General features: G+C 50.0%; 1 long non-coding RNA gene across 2 annotated transcripts in view; it reads right to left on the reverse strand.

Annotated features, from left to right (window-relative positions):
• LOC118679182 overlaps positions 1 to 12016 on the reverse strand; it is a 35332-nt gene that overhangs the window by 12080 nt on the left and 11236 nt on the right. For both annotated transcript variants that reach the window (XR_004975168.1, XR_004975167.1), the window contains exon 2: positions 7238 to 7424. This is a non-coding gene — a long non-coding RNA (uncharacterized LOC118679182). The remainder of the gene's footprint in view (positions 1 to 7237; positions 7425 to 12016) is intronic.

The raw sequence follows: 12016 nt of genomic DNA on the forward strand, positions 1-12016 counted from the left end.
GGCCTTTGCAGCCCTGGCTGCCTCGTAGCCCCGCCCCCGCCCACAGGTCATTCTGGAAAGTCATTCTGCACTCTGGTCTAATTAGCATATTAGCTGTTTATTATATAGGATGGTGCCAGATGGGTACTAGGTTGATTGAGGTGATCACTTTGTAAGTTATATCAATGTCTAATCATGCAATTGTACATTTGAAATTACTATAATAGTGTACATCAACTGTAATGGAAAAATACATATATTTTTGTTAATCCTCACCTGAGGATATTTTTCTGTTGATTTTTTTTTTTTTTTTTTTTAGAGAGAATGGAAGGGAGGGGGGAGAGATAGAGAGAGAGAAACATCGATGTGAGAGAGATACATCGATTGGTTGCCTCCCTACAACCAAGGTACATGCCCTTGACCGGAATCGAACTGGGACCATTCAGTTCCTGGCCCAATGCTCTATCCACTGAGCCAAACCGGAGGGATAAAAAAATATTTTTTAAAAATGACACAATTGTATTATATGGTAAAATACACATAACACCACTGACCCTCTTTTTTAAAATATATTTTTATTGATTCCAAAGAGGAATGGAGAGGGGGAGGGATAGAAACATCAATGATGAGAGAGAATCATTGATCGGCTGCCTCCTGCACACCCCATACTGGGGATTGAGCCTGCACCCGGACATGTGCCCTTGATGAGAATCAAACCCAGGATCCTTCAGTCTGCAGGCCAACACTCTATCCACTGGGCCAAACCAGATCGGGCACCACTGATCCTCTTAACCATTTCCAGGTGTGCAGTTCAGTGGCATTCAGCACATTCACATTACTGTGCAGCCATCACCACCACCCACCAAAAGAGCTATTCCACCTTCCCACACAGGAGCTCTTGCCCCATTAAAAACTAACTCTCAGGCCCCAATCGGTTTGGCTCAGTGGATAGAGCATTGGCCTGCGGACTGAAAGGTCCCAGGTTCGATTCCGGTCAAGGGCATGTACCTTGGTTGCGGGCACCTCCCCAGCAGGAGGTGTGCAGGAGGCAGCTGATCGATGTTTCTCTGTCATCGATGTTTCTTTTCTTTTTTTTTTAATATATATTTTATTGATTTTTTACAGAGAGGAAGGGAGAGGGAGAGAGATAGTTAGAAACATCGATGAGAGAGAAACATTGATCAGCTGCCTCCTGCACACCTCCTGCTGGGGATGTGCCCGCAACCTGGGTACATGCCCTTGACTGGAATCGAACCTGGGACCCTTCAGTCCCCAGGCCGACGCTCTATGAGCCAAACTGGTTAGGGCTGTCATCGATGTTTCTAACTCTCTATCCCTCTCCCTTCCTCTCTGTAAAAAATCAATAAAATATATTTAAACAAAAACAAAAAAACTAACTCTCAAAAAAACCCACCACACCAAAAACCCCCTAACTCTCCATTCTCCCTGTCCCCGGGCAACAGCCATTCTACTGTCTGTCTCTGGGAACCTGACTCCTCCAGGCGCCTCGCAGAAGTAGAACCAGGCAGTCTTGGTCCTCTGGAGCCTGGCTCACTTCACTCAGCATAATCTATGCTGCAGCCGCACAGTCTCCCCCGAACAGCGTCTGCGCCATTTACGTTCTCACCGACCATGCGCCGAGTTCCAGTTTCTCCACGTCCTCGCCAACATTTGCTATTTTACTTTTTTTCTTTTCTCGTTTTTGTTTTGTTAATCTTCACCCGAGGATATTTTCCCATTGCTTTTTAGAGTGGAAGGGAAGGGGAAAGACATAGAGAAACATCGATTGGTTGCCTCCCACACCAGGCAGGGATCGAGCCTGCAACCGAGGTACATGCTCTTGACTGGAATTGAACCCGGGACCCTTCAGTCCACAGGCTGATGCTCTATCCTCTGAGCCAAACTGGATAGGGCTTCTTTTCTTTTCTTCTTTTTTTTAAAAAAATGTCTTTATTGATTTTAGCGAGAGAGGGAGAGAGAGAGAAAGAGAGAGAGAGAGAGAGAGAGAGAGAGAGAGAGAGAGAGAGAGAAACATTGATGAGAGAGAACCAGCAACTGGCTGCCTCCTGCATGCCTTCTACTGGGGATCGAGCCCGCAGCCCGGGCCTGTGCCCTGACCGGAATTGACACCCAACCAAATGAGCCACGCCCACCAGGGTTATGTGTCTCTCTTTATGGCAGTAACACATTGCTTTGGTTACTATAAGCTTTGTACGAAGTGTGCGGTTTCCAACTTTGGCCTTCTTTTTCAAGATTGTTTTGGCTAGGCAAAATCCCCTGAGATTCCAAATGAATTGTAGGATGGGTTTTTCTCTTTCGGAAAAAAAGTCATTGGGGTTTTGATTCCATAGGACTTTTAAAGACCAGGGCCAATAATATTCCATTCTCAACTGTTTGCTTCCCCAAGCTATAACTTCTGCAAGGAGAAGTCCTGGCTCAGAGACTCACTTCCAGTTCAGGCGCATGGCAGAGGGAAGAGACGGACCAGGCAGTGAGAGGCAGGGGCTAGGACAGTGATGGCGAACCTTTTGAGCTCGGCGTGTCAGCATTTTGAAAAACCCTAACTTAACTCTGGTGCCGTGTCACATATAGAAATTTTTTGATCTTTGCAACCATAGTAAAACAAAGACTTATATTTTTGATATTTATTTTATATATTTAAATGCCATTTAACAAAGAAAAATCAACCAAAAAAATGAGTTCGTGTGTCACCTCTGACACGCGTGTCATAGGTTCGCCATCACTGGGCTAGGAGGTCAGCAGTACAGCACTCGGCCGGGGGACTAGGTAACAAGCCTTCTTAATTTTTTAAAAATATATATTATTGATTTCAAAGAGGAAAGGAGAGGGAGGGAGAGAGAAACATCAATGATGAGAGGGAATCATTGATCGGCTGCCTCCTGCATGCTCCACACTGGGGATTGAGCCGGCAACCCAGGCATGTGCCTGACCGGGAATTGAACCGTGACCTCTTGGTTCATAGGTCGATGCTCAACCATTGAACCACACCGGCCAGGCAACAAGCCCTCTTGAACCCTGGAAACAGTGAGGAGGATGCTGGGGGTCCCACTGCCTGTGAGATGGGAGTGGGAGAGGATTCTATTTAGATCTCAGAGGCCAGGGCCTCCCAGCTGTCATACAGGTCACTGACGAGGCACTTTGTCATGGACAGACCAAGTCGGGGGCCAGGCCACGGGAGGGAGGCCTGGCAGGCTTGGCGCTCATGGCGAGGGGCAATGGGGCTGCACGTCTGGTGACTAGCTGTGGTGGCTAAAGGACACTTCCTCAGCCCTATGCCCCTCCCTGGGTAGACACTGCCACCTTCTGGCTCTTTGTTGACGGACTGCTCTACCCCATCTTTTTTTTTTTTTAATTGATTTTTAAAAAAAAATATATTTTTAATTGATTTCAGAGAGGAAGGGAGAGGGAGAGATAGAGACAAACATCAATGATGAGAGAGAATCACTGATCAGCTGCCTCCTGCACGCCCCCAACCAGCGATCGAGCCCACAACCCAGGCATGTGCCCTCCGGGTTCATAGGTCGATGCTCAACCACTGAGCTATGCTGGCCGGGTTTAATTGACTTTTTTATAGAGAGAGAGGAAGGGGGAGAGAGAGAGCGAGAGAGAGAGAGAGAGGGCGAGAGAGAGAGAGAAAGAGAAACATCCACGTGTTGTTCCACTTATTTATGCATTCATTGGTTGCTTCTTGGAGATCAAACTCAAAACCTCGGCATATTGGGACGACACTCTAACCAACTGAGCTACCTGGCCTCGCCATGTCTCTCCTTAAGAAGAGCTTCCACCTGGCCAGGAACTTTCTCCTTTACCTGCTTATATTCCTATCATCCTGGGCCCCACCCAAGTCACCTTCCATAGTCTGGCTGATCCCAACCATTTGAATGCTTTGGTCTCCGCCTACTGATGGCTTAACACCACTGTCACCCTCATCCCTCTCCCCAAATGGCTTTGTTTGCCGTCTTCTCCAGCCGGCTGGGGGCAGGGCCTCACTGTGGACAGCCAGAGCTGCCAGAGGCCACAGGGCTGCTTCCGTCCTTGTCCATTATTTCTTTGTTTGATGGTTGGTCGGCTTTTTTGCTTTTTTTCTGGGAATCCTCTGTTCCTCCCAACTATTGTTCCCTTTTAAGCATGCTTGCTCGGCCCCTGTAACCAGTATGTACATCCAAAATATCACAGGGGTTTTCTCTCTTCCCTTCTACAGGGCATTACCTCTCTCTTTCTCTCTCTCATGACCTGAACGGTGAGCTACTTTCCTGCTACCCCCCCACCCTACCCCCCAAGAATCACTCTGACCTGGCCCAAGCCCCTTGTTAGAGTCTCAGACTCAGTGCTGGAACCCACATTTCCTGCACCCATCATTTCACCGTGTGGTCTTCCTACACCCCCAAGCATGGCAGTGAACTGGGGCTACCATGTCGACTGGTGTCCTGCCTTCGGCTCTGAAGATGCTACCCTGCCCTTGTCCGGAGAGGTTCTTCGTCCTTGTGGATTCACCTGGGGGGCCTGGGGGAGAGGCCGGGCTCCTGGGTGCAGTCCATCCACGCCTGCTGCTTGTCCTCCGCAGGCACCCCGCCCTGGCTTGAAGGCCCTCTCAACCGCTTTCCCCCTCTCCACAGGCAGACCCCGTCACTGGGCACCCCAGCAGCGCAGTCCCTCCTTCCTTGTCCATCCCCCACCGCGACCCCGTGCGCCTTGCTTCCTGCTTGGGTCGGAGCACCATAGAGGCTCCCATAAGATCACTGTCCGCTGGAGGCCCAGGGCCACACAGCTGAGCCAGAGGATGGGTGGCAGGGCGTTCAGAGGGCTTGCCTGCCTTTCCACCCCAAACGTGGCCATCAGACAGTCTGGGAAGGGGTGCTCCCCTCTGGACCCCTGGGGGGTTGCTAAGGGCCCCTGCCACTGACCCAGGACTTCCGAAGTCACCCATACCCACAAATCCCAGCGGCATGGGTAGGCAGGAGCCCTTTTGTTCTCAAAGTGCTCTGGGGGGGGGAGGGGTGTGAGTAACGGGGAGGCCTAGCAGAGGGGGCCTCCGTGGGAGTTGGGAGGAGCCACCCTCTGTTCGTGACTGCCCCGACTGTCAGACCTGCAAGGACCAGGTTCTGCCAACACCCCTTACCCTCCCCTGCCCCCACCAACTGCCTCTACTTGCCACCCTCTTTTTGGAATTGTGTGCGAGCCGTTCTCCACACACCACTCTGCTGCCCCTTTCACAGTGAGCCTCACTGAAAAGCCTGCGATGGTTTCCCACGGATCCCGGAATAATGGCCAGGCCTCCTTGCCAGGCCTCCTTGCCAGGCCTCCAAGGCCCATGGGAACCAGCCCTGCCCGCTCCTCTGAGCCCAGCACGTCTCCCTCTGCCCTGGCTCACCGCACTCCAGGCACATGGATCTTCTCCGGTGTCTGGCATCAAGCCTGTTTCTGCCTCAGGCCCTTTGCACGTGCTGCTGCTTCTGCTCAGAAAGCTCTTCATGCAGCTGTCCCCTGGGCCAGCCCCTTGTCATTTGGTTTGCAGCTCAGAAGTCAACCTCCCCGGACGATTCCGAGCTGGAGTCACTTCCCCTGTCCTGGATGCTCTGTCCATCCTCGCACCATTTTATTTTCTTCTCCACACAGATCCCTTTGTGAGGCTTCAGGGCCCGTCCCTGGCACGGGCCCCTTCCAAGGCTCAGTACCTAATTCTGTATTCTTTTCTTTAAATGGCACCCCCTGCCTGGCCGACCCAACTGTGTGAGCCTCAGGCCCCACAGAATCTAAATCCATTTGCACCCAGAGCACAGGACCAGGCTGCATCTGGTACATCCTGTGCTCGCCTCTGGCAGGAAGAAACTCAGCATTCCTCCCACCAGGCTATTTTGACAGGCCCCTGGCCTCCCCGTCTCTTCAGATCTGGGCGCCAAGAGGCAGCCTTGGCCAGAAACCTTGGTAACTGCTCTGCTCACTGTGCCCTGAATTCAACACGGGGTGGGGGATGTACAGACCCTGAGAGCCGCTGGTTTGTCCTTCTCCCTTCTGCATGCCCCCTGCCTTGATTTCCCCAAATAGACATAAACGTTCTCAGTCAACAACCGTAGCACCTAAAACTACTCACTGAGGGACCTGGCCAGGTAGCTCAGTTGATTAAAATGTCATCCCAAATACACCGAAATTTTGGGTTTGATCCCTGGTCAAGGCACATACAAGAATCAACCAGTGAGCCCTGACCAGTGTGACTCAGTTGATTAGAGCGTCAATCCATACACCAAAGGTCATGGGTTCGATTCCCAGTCAGGGCACATGCCTGGGTTTCGGGTTCAGTCCCCAGTAGGAGCATAAACAAGGGGCAATCAATCAATGTTTCTCTCTCACACTGATGTTTCTCTCTCTCTCACTCTCTCCCTCACCCTTCCTCTCTCTCTGAAATCAATTAAAAACACACACACACACACATATCCTTGGGTGAGGATTATAAAAAAAAAAAAGGAATCAACCAGTGAATGCATGAATAAGTGGAACAACAAATTAATCTTTCTCTCTCTCTCTTTCTAGCTCTCTAAAATCAATAAATATTAGCCCGGCCAGCGTAGCTCAATGGTTGAGCGTCGACCTATGAACCAGGAAGTCACAGTTCGATCCCTGGTCAGGGCACCTGCCCGGGTTGCAGGCTCGATCCCCAGCAGGGGGTGTGCAGGAGGCAGCCGATCAATGATTCATTCTCATCATTGATGTTTCTATCTCTCCCTCTCCCTTCCTCTCTGAAATCAATAAAAATATATATTGAAGTAAATAAATAAATATTTTAATAAAAAGAAACGACTCGGTGAAGAAACAGAAAGACCAAGGTTTCTGTAGACTCCAAGCTTTTCTGCAAAGCTTGTCCTTATGCCTAGCACCTACCTTCGCCCTGACCAGCTTGGGCAAGTATTGGGCACCCAGGGTTAACTCTCGCTCCGCCTTGCCCTCGACAGGCGTGGCTAAGTGGTCACAGAACTCTTTCTAGGTGGCTCCTCTGTACCCACTGCCAGAGGTCAGAGAGGAAAGCTGCTTGCCTCCTCGTGAAACTCGGGTCTGAATTATTGAAGAGCTAAATCAGGTTCCCAGGCAGAGGGCCAGTGCTTGCAACGAATTCCTACAACTAAGTCGAGTCCAGGGAGGCCAATGCCAAGGCTGTCTTTTCTGTTTGACCAAGTAAGGGGAGGCCTTCGGAGACCACGGCACCTTGTGGGGCAGCCCGTGACACAGTGGAAAAATCGCTGACCTGGCTCCGGAAGTCCGAGACCGAGGGCTGGCCGACTCCGTGTCTGGTGAGGGCCCTTTCCCAGGTTGCAGGCAGCTGACATCCCTGAGTAACCTTCCAGGCTGGGGAGAGATCGAGTCCCCTCCATGTAGCTTTTATTGGGGGGCCATGGGGAGCTGTCCTTTGAAACTGGAGCGAGTGTCACCTCCTGGTGGCAAAAGCAATAAAGAAAGGAGAGGATGAGTGAGCTTAATGGCTACAGGTATAACCAGCGTCCACAAAGACGTCTAAGGATTCGGCTTCTGGGGCAATGACACCGGAGGGGGCTGTCTCACTCATTTGTATTACTTTCTTCTGCAGTTGTTGTCTTGGCAACCTCCTTGACCTGTTCTCCCAAACTGAGTGTTACAGACTCCACCAAGCTACTCCATCCCGGCCACTCTCCGCCCCTACTTATCAGAGGCCACAGAGGCCACCAGACTGCGACCATCTCAGCCCCCTCAGCCCCGGAGAGGGGGTGAATGTTCTCAGTCTGCAGCTTGGACCCCTCAGTGTGTGGGCTCAGCCACCTCCCTCCATCACCCTCCTCTCTCCCTGGCACCTTCAGCCTCACCTCTGCCAGCTCCCTTTAGTCAGCATATCAATTTGCTAAGGGTATTTCCAGCTTATAAAGACAAAACAAGACGAAAACCCCCACCTAAAAACCCACCCTGGCCAGGTGGCTCAGGTCATTGGAGCGTCACCCGGTACACCAAAAGGTTGTGGGTCTCTCTCTCTCTCTCTCTCTCTCTCTCTCTCTCTCTCTCTCTCTCTCTCTCTCTCTCTCTCTCCTAAATCTAAAAATCAACAAAAGACCAGCTGGGTGTGGCTCAGATTTTGAGTGTTGACCCAGGAACCCAGAGGTCACCAGTTGGACTCCAGGTCAGGGCACATGCCCAGGTTGGGGGCTTGAGCCCCAGTAGGGGGCGTGCAAGAGGCAGTCGGTTGATGTTTCTCTCTCATCAATGTTTCTATCTCTCTTCCTCTCACTTCCTCTCTCTCTAAAATCAATAAAAACATTTAAAAAAAGAATAGTACCTACTTTGCCCTGGCCAGGTAGCTCAGTTGGTTAGAGAGCATGGTCCTGCTACAGCAAGGTTGTGGGTTCGATCCCTAGTCAGGACACATACAAGAATCAACCAATAACTAAGTAGAACAATAAATCAATGCCCCTTCCCCTCTCAAAAAAATAAAATAAAAAATAAAAAGAGCCCTAGCCGGTTTGGCTCAGTGGATAGAGCGTCGGCCTGCGGGCTGAAGGGTCCCAGGTTCGATTCCGGTCAAGGGCATGTACCTTGGTTGCGGGCACATCCCCAGTAGGGGGGGTACAGGAGGCAGCTGATAGGTGTTTCTCTCTCATCAATATTTCTAACTCTCTATCCCTCTCCCTTCCTCTCTGTAAAAAAATCAATAAAATATATTTTTAAAAAAAGAATAGTACATACTTCATAGGGCTGTTATGACACTGAAGTGGGTTAATTCTAGAGCAAGTACCCCATGCATTTCACCCTCAACATTACGACTATCGCTGGTGTTTGCAAGGGGAGAGCAGCAACGGGAGAAGTGAGGTTGCACGGAGGAGCGGTCATTTGGATCCAGGTCTGAAACATGTGAGGGCAGAGGACTGTGGGGTCCCTCCTCACCCGAGACCACAGATGTCCTGGAGCCGAGAGCCCAGGGGCCAGCCGCTCCTCCCCGGCTGCGGCCGCTCTCCTCTGGCCACGTGGATGCCCTTGGGAGCACCTGACGTGGCCTGGCACTGGCTGCGCTCGCTGCTGTGGGTGCACGTCCTGGGCATTCCTGACATAGTCTGTCCTGAAGTGGGGGCAGCTGCCGGTGGCTCGGCATGAAAACAGCTTAGAGCCAGGGAGGGGAAAGGTCACCTTTTGGGCTGTGTCCAGGGGGAGGGGACACAGTCACCAGGGGAACAAGTGCTGGTCCTCACAAAGGACACTGAGCCCGTCCTGAGCACCTGTCCAGTGGCCAGGCCCTAAACCAAACATGAAGGCCATTTGTGTGTCAGGATGGGCTCTGGGAGAGGACCGGTGGCTAATTCAGCGGCAGGAGAGGGCTTGTCCAGGCTCATGGGGCCGATGGTTGTTATACTGTCAGGAATTTTGCTAGCCAGCTATTAGACACAGCCATTATTTTTTTTTTTTTTTTTTTTTTAATTAAATCTTTATTGTTCAGATTATTACATTTGTTCCTCTTTTTTTCCCCCCATAACTCCCCTCCTCCCAGTTCCCGCCCCACCCTCCGCCCTCACTCCCCACCCACTGTCCTCATCCATAGGTGCACGATTTTTGTCCAGTATCTTCCCGCATCTCCCACACCCCTTTCCCCCCCAGGAATAGTCAGTCCATTCCCTTTCTATGTCCCTGATTCTATTATAATCACCAGTTCATTCTGTTCATCAGATTATTTATTCACTTGATTCTTAGATTCACTTGTTGATAGATGAGTATTTGTTGTTCATAATTTGTATCTTTACCTTTTTCTTCCTCTTCCTCTTCTTAAAGGATACCTTTCAGCATTTCATATAATCCTGGTTTGGTGGTGATGAACTCCTTTAGCTTTTCCTTATCTGTGAAGCTCTTTATCTGACCTTCAATTCTGAATGATAGCTTTGCTGGATAAAGTAATCTTGGTTGTAGGTTCTTGGTATTCATCACTTTGAATATTTCTTGCCACTCCCTTCTGGCCTGCAAAGTTTCTGTTGAGAAATCAGCTGACAGTCGTATGGGTATTCCCTTGTAGGTAACTGAGTTTCTTTCTCTTGCTGTTTTTAAGATTCTCTCTTTATCTTTTGCTCTTGGCATTTTAATTATGATGTGTCTTGGTGTGGTCCTCTTTGGATTCCTTTTGTTTGGGGTTCTCCGCGCTTCTTGGACCTGTAAGTCCATTTCTTTCACCAGGTGGGGGAAGTTTTCTGTCATTATTTCTTCAAATAGGTTTTCAATATCTTGCTCTCTCTCATCTTCTGGCACCCCTATAATTCTGATGTTGGTACGCTTGAAGCTGTCCCAGAGGCTCCTTACACTATCCTCGCATTTTTGGATTCTTTTTTCATTTTGCTTTTCCGGTTGGGTGTTTTTTGCTTCCTTGCATTTCAAATCATTGACTTGATTCTTGCGCTCCTCTGGTCTGCTGTCGGGAGTCTGTATAATATTCGTTATTTCAGTCCGTGTATGCTTAATTTCTAGTTGGTTCCCCAATATAAGATCGAGGGTCTCATTAGTTTTCTTGTAGATCTCATTAAGTTTATCGGCGGCTTTCAAACAGTTCTTGAGAGACCTTAAAAGTGTGGTTCTGAACTCTATATCTTCCATTGACAATTTTGTCCTGTTTCTTTGTCTCCGCATTTTGTTATGCTTCCTTGGTGCACCCCCTAGTGGTCTTTGTTCGCAGTCTTATAGTTAAATCTTGATTGTTGTAGCTAATTCCAGGGAGGGTTTGACCTCCAGGCCAAGTGGCTATGAGAATCAGCTGTGTCAGCAGTGAGAGAACTTCTGTCCTCTAGGGAGGTGCTAATCTGGCGTTTGCCTGAGGCTATCCGGCAAATGCCTCAGTGCAGGGCTTGGGCGGGGCGGGTCGCACAGGATCAACAGGGTGGGCTGGAGAGAGCAGTTATGGCGGCTCTCAGTCCTGTCCCCAGGGGCTCTGCCTCTCTGAGTCCCAGCACCCGCTGCAAAGCTCAGAGAGAAAGCTGCACTCGCTCTGACCGAAGCCAGACAGTCCCGCTTCTCCCGTTTGAGTCTGGGTCCCTAAAGACTCGCCCGGATCTGGAGCTCAGAGTCTGCGACTCCCTCCCGATTGAAAATGCCAACCGCGCCCTCCACCGCCAGCCCGCTCCGCGCACTCCGCACCTCAGAATTTGACTTCAGCACTGCGCCTCCTCTGAGTGTCCGTATGCGTTTCTCTTTCCTCCTAGTTGTAGGACTTCCACTCAGCCGGCGTTCCTGTGGTTCTGAATGATGTCCCTTCCGTTTTTTGGTTTCATTTTTGAAGTAGTTGTTCAAAGCAGCAAACTCCGGTGTTAACCTATGCCGCCATCTTGGTTCTTGAGACACAGCCATTATTATAATAAAAACCCCCACACAAGTTATATAAACTTACAATTAAATACATTTTATATTAAAAGACTCAAAAGTTGCCCTGACCGGTTTGGCTCAGTGGATAGAGTGTCGGCCTGCGGACTGAAGGGTCCCAGGTTCGATTCCGGTCAAGGGCATGTACCTTGGTTGCAGGCACATCCCCAGGAGGGGGTGTGCAGGAGGCAGCTGGTCGATGTTTCTCTCTCATCGATGTTTCTCACTCTCTATCCCTCTCCCTTGCTCTCTGTAAAAAATCGATAAAATATATTTTTAAAAAAGACTCAAAAGTCATCATTTCCAGGTAAAAACGGTGCCGGGATTAAGCAGAAAAAACAAACAAGGAAACTCATAGGCAGACAACAGGATGGTGATTACCAGAGGAGAATGGGGGGCGGTGAATGTGCGTGTGCGTGTGCGTGTGTGTATGTGCGCGCGCATGTGTCTCTCTGTGCATGTGTGTGCGTATGTATGTGTATGTGTGCGTGCGCATGTGTATGTGTGCGTGCACGCGTGGGTGCGTGTGTATGTGTGTATGTGCGTGTGTATTATAGTTCAGTAAAAGGTTAAAAAAAAGTGAAGGTAAAATTGAACAATTTGAGATGGAGAAACCTGATTCCTCAGTCCTTTGTTGAAAGACCCGTTAGGCGATGCCCTGCAGTTTTTATGA

This window comes from Myotis myotis, unplaced genomic scaffold, assembly GCF_014108235.1.
Source record: "Myotis myotis isolate mMyoMyo1 unplaced genomic scaffold, mMyoMyo1.p scaffold_m19_p_23, whole genome shotgun sequence".
Classification (NCBI taxonomy): domain Eukaryota; kingdom Metazoa; phylum Chordata; class Mammalia; order Chiroptera; family Vespertilionidae; genus Myotis; species Myotis myotis.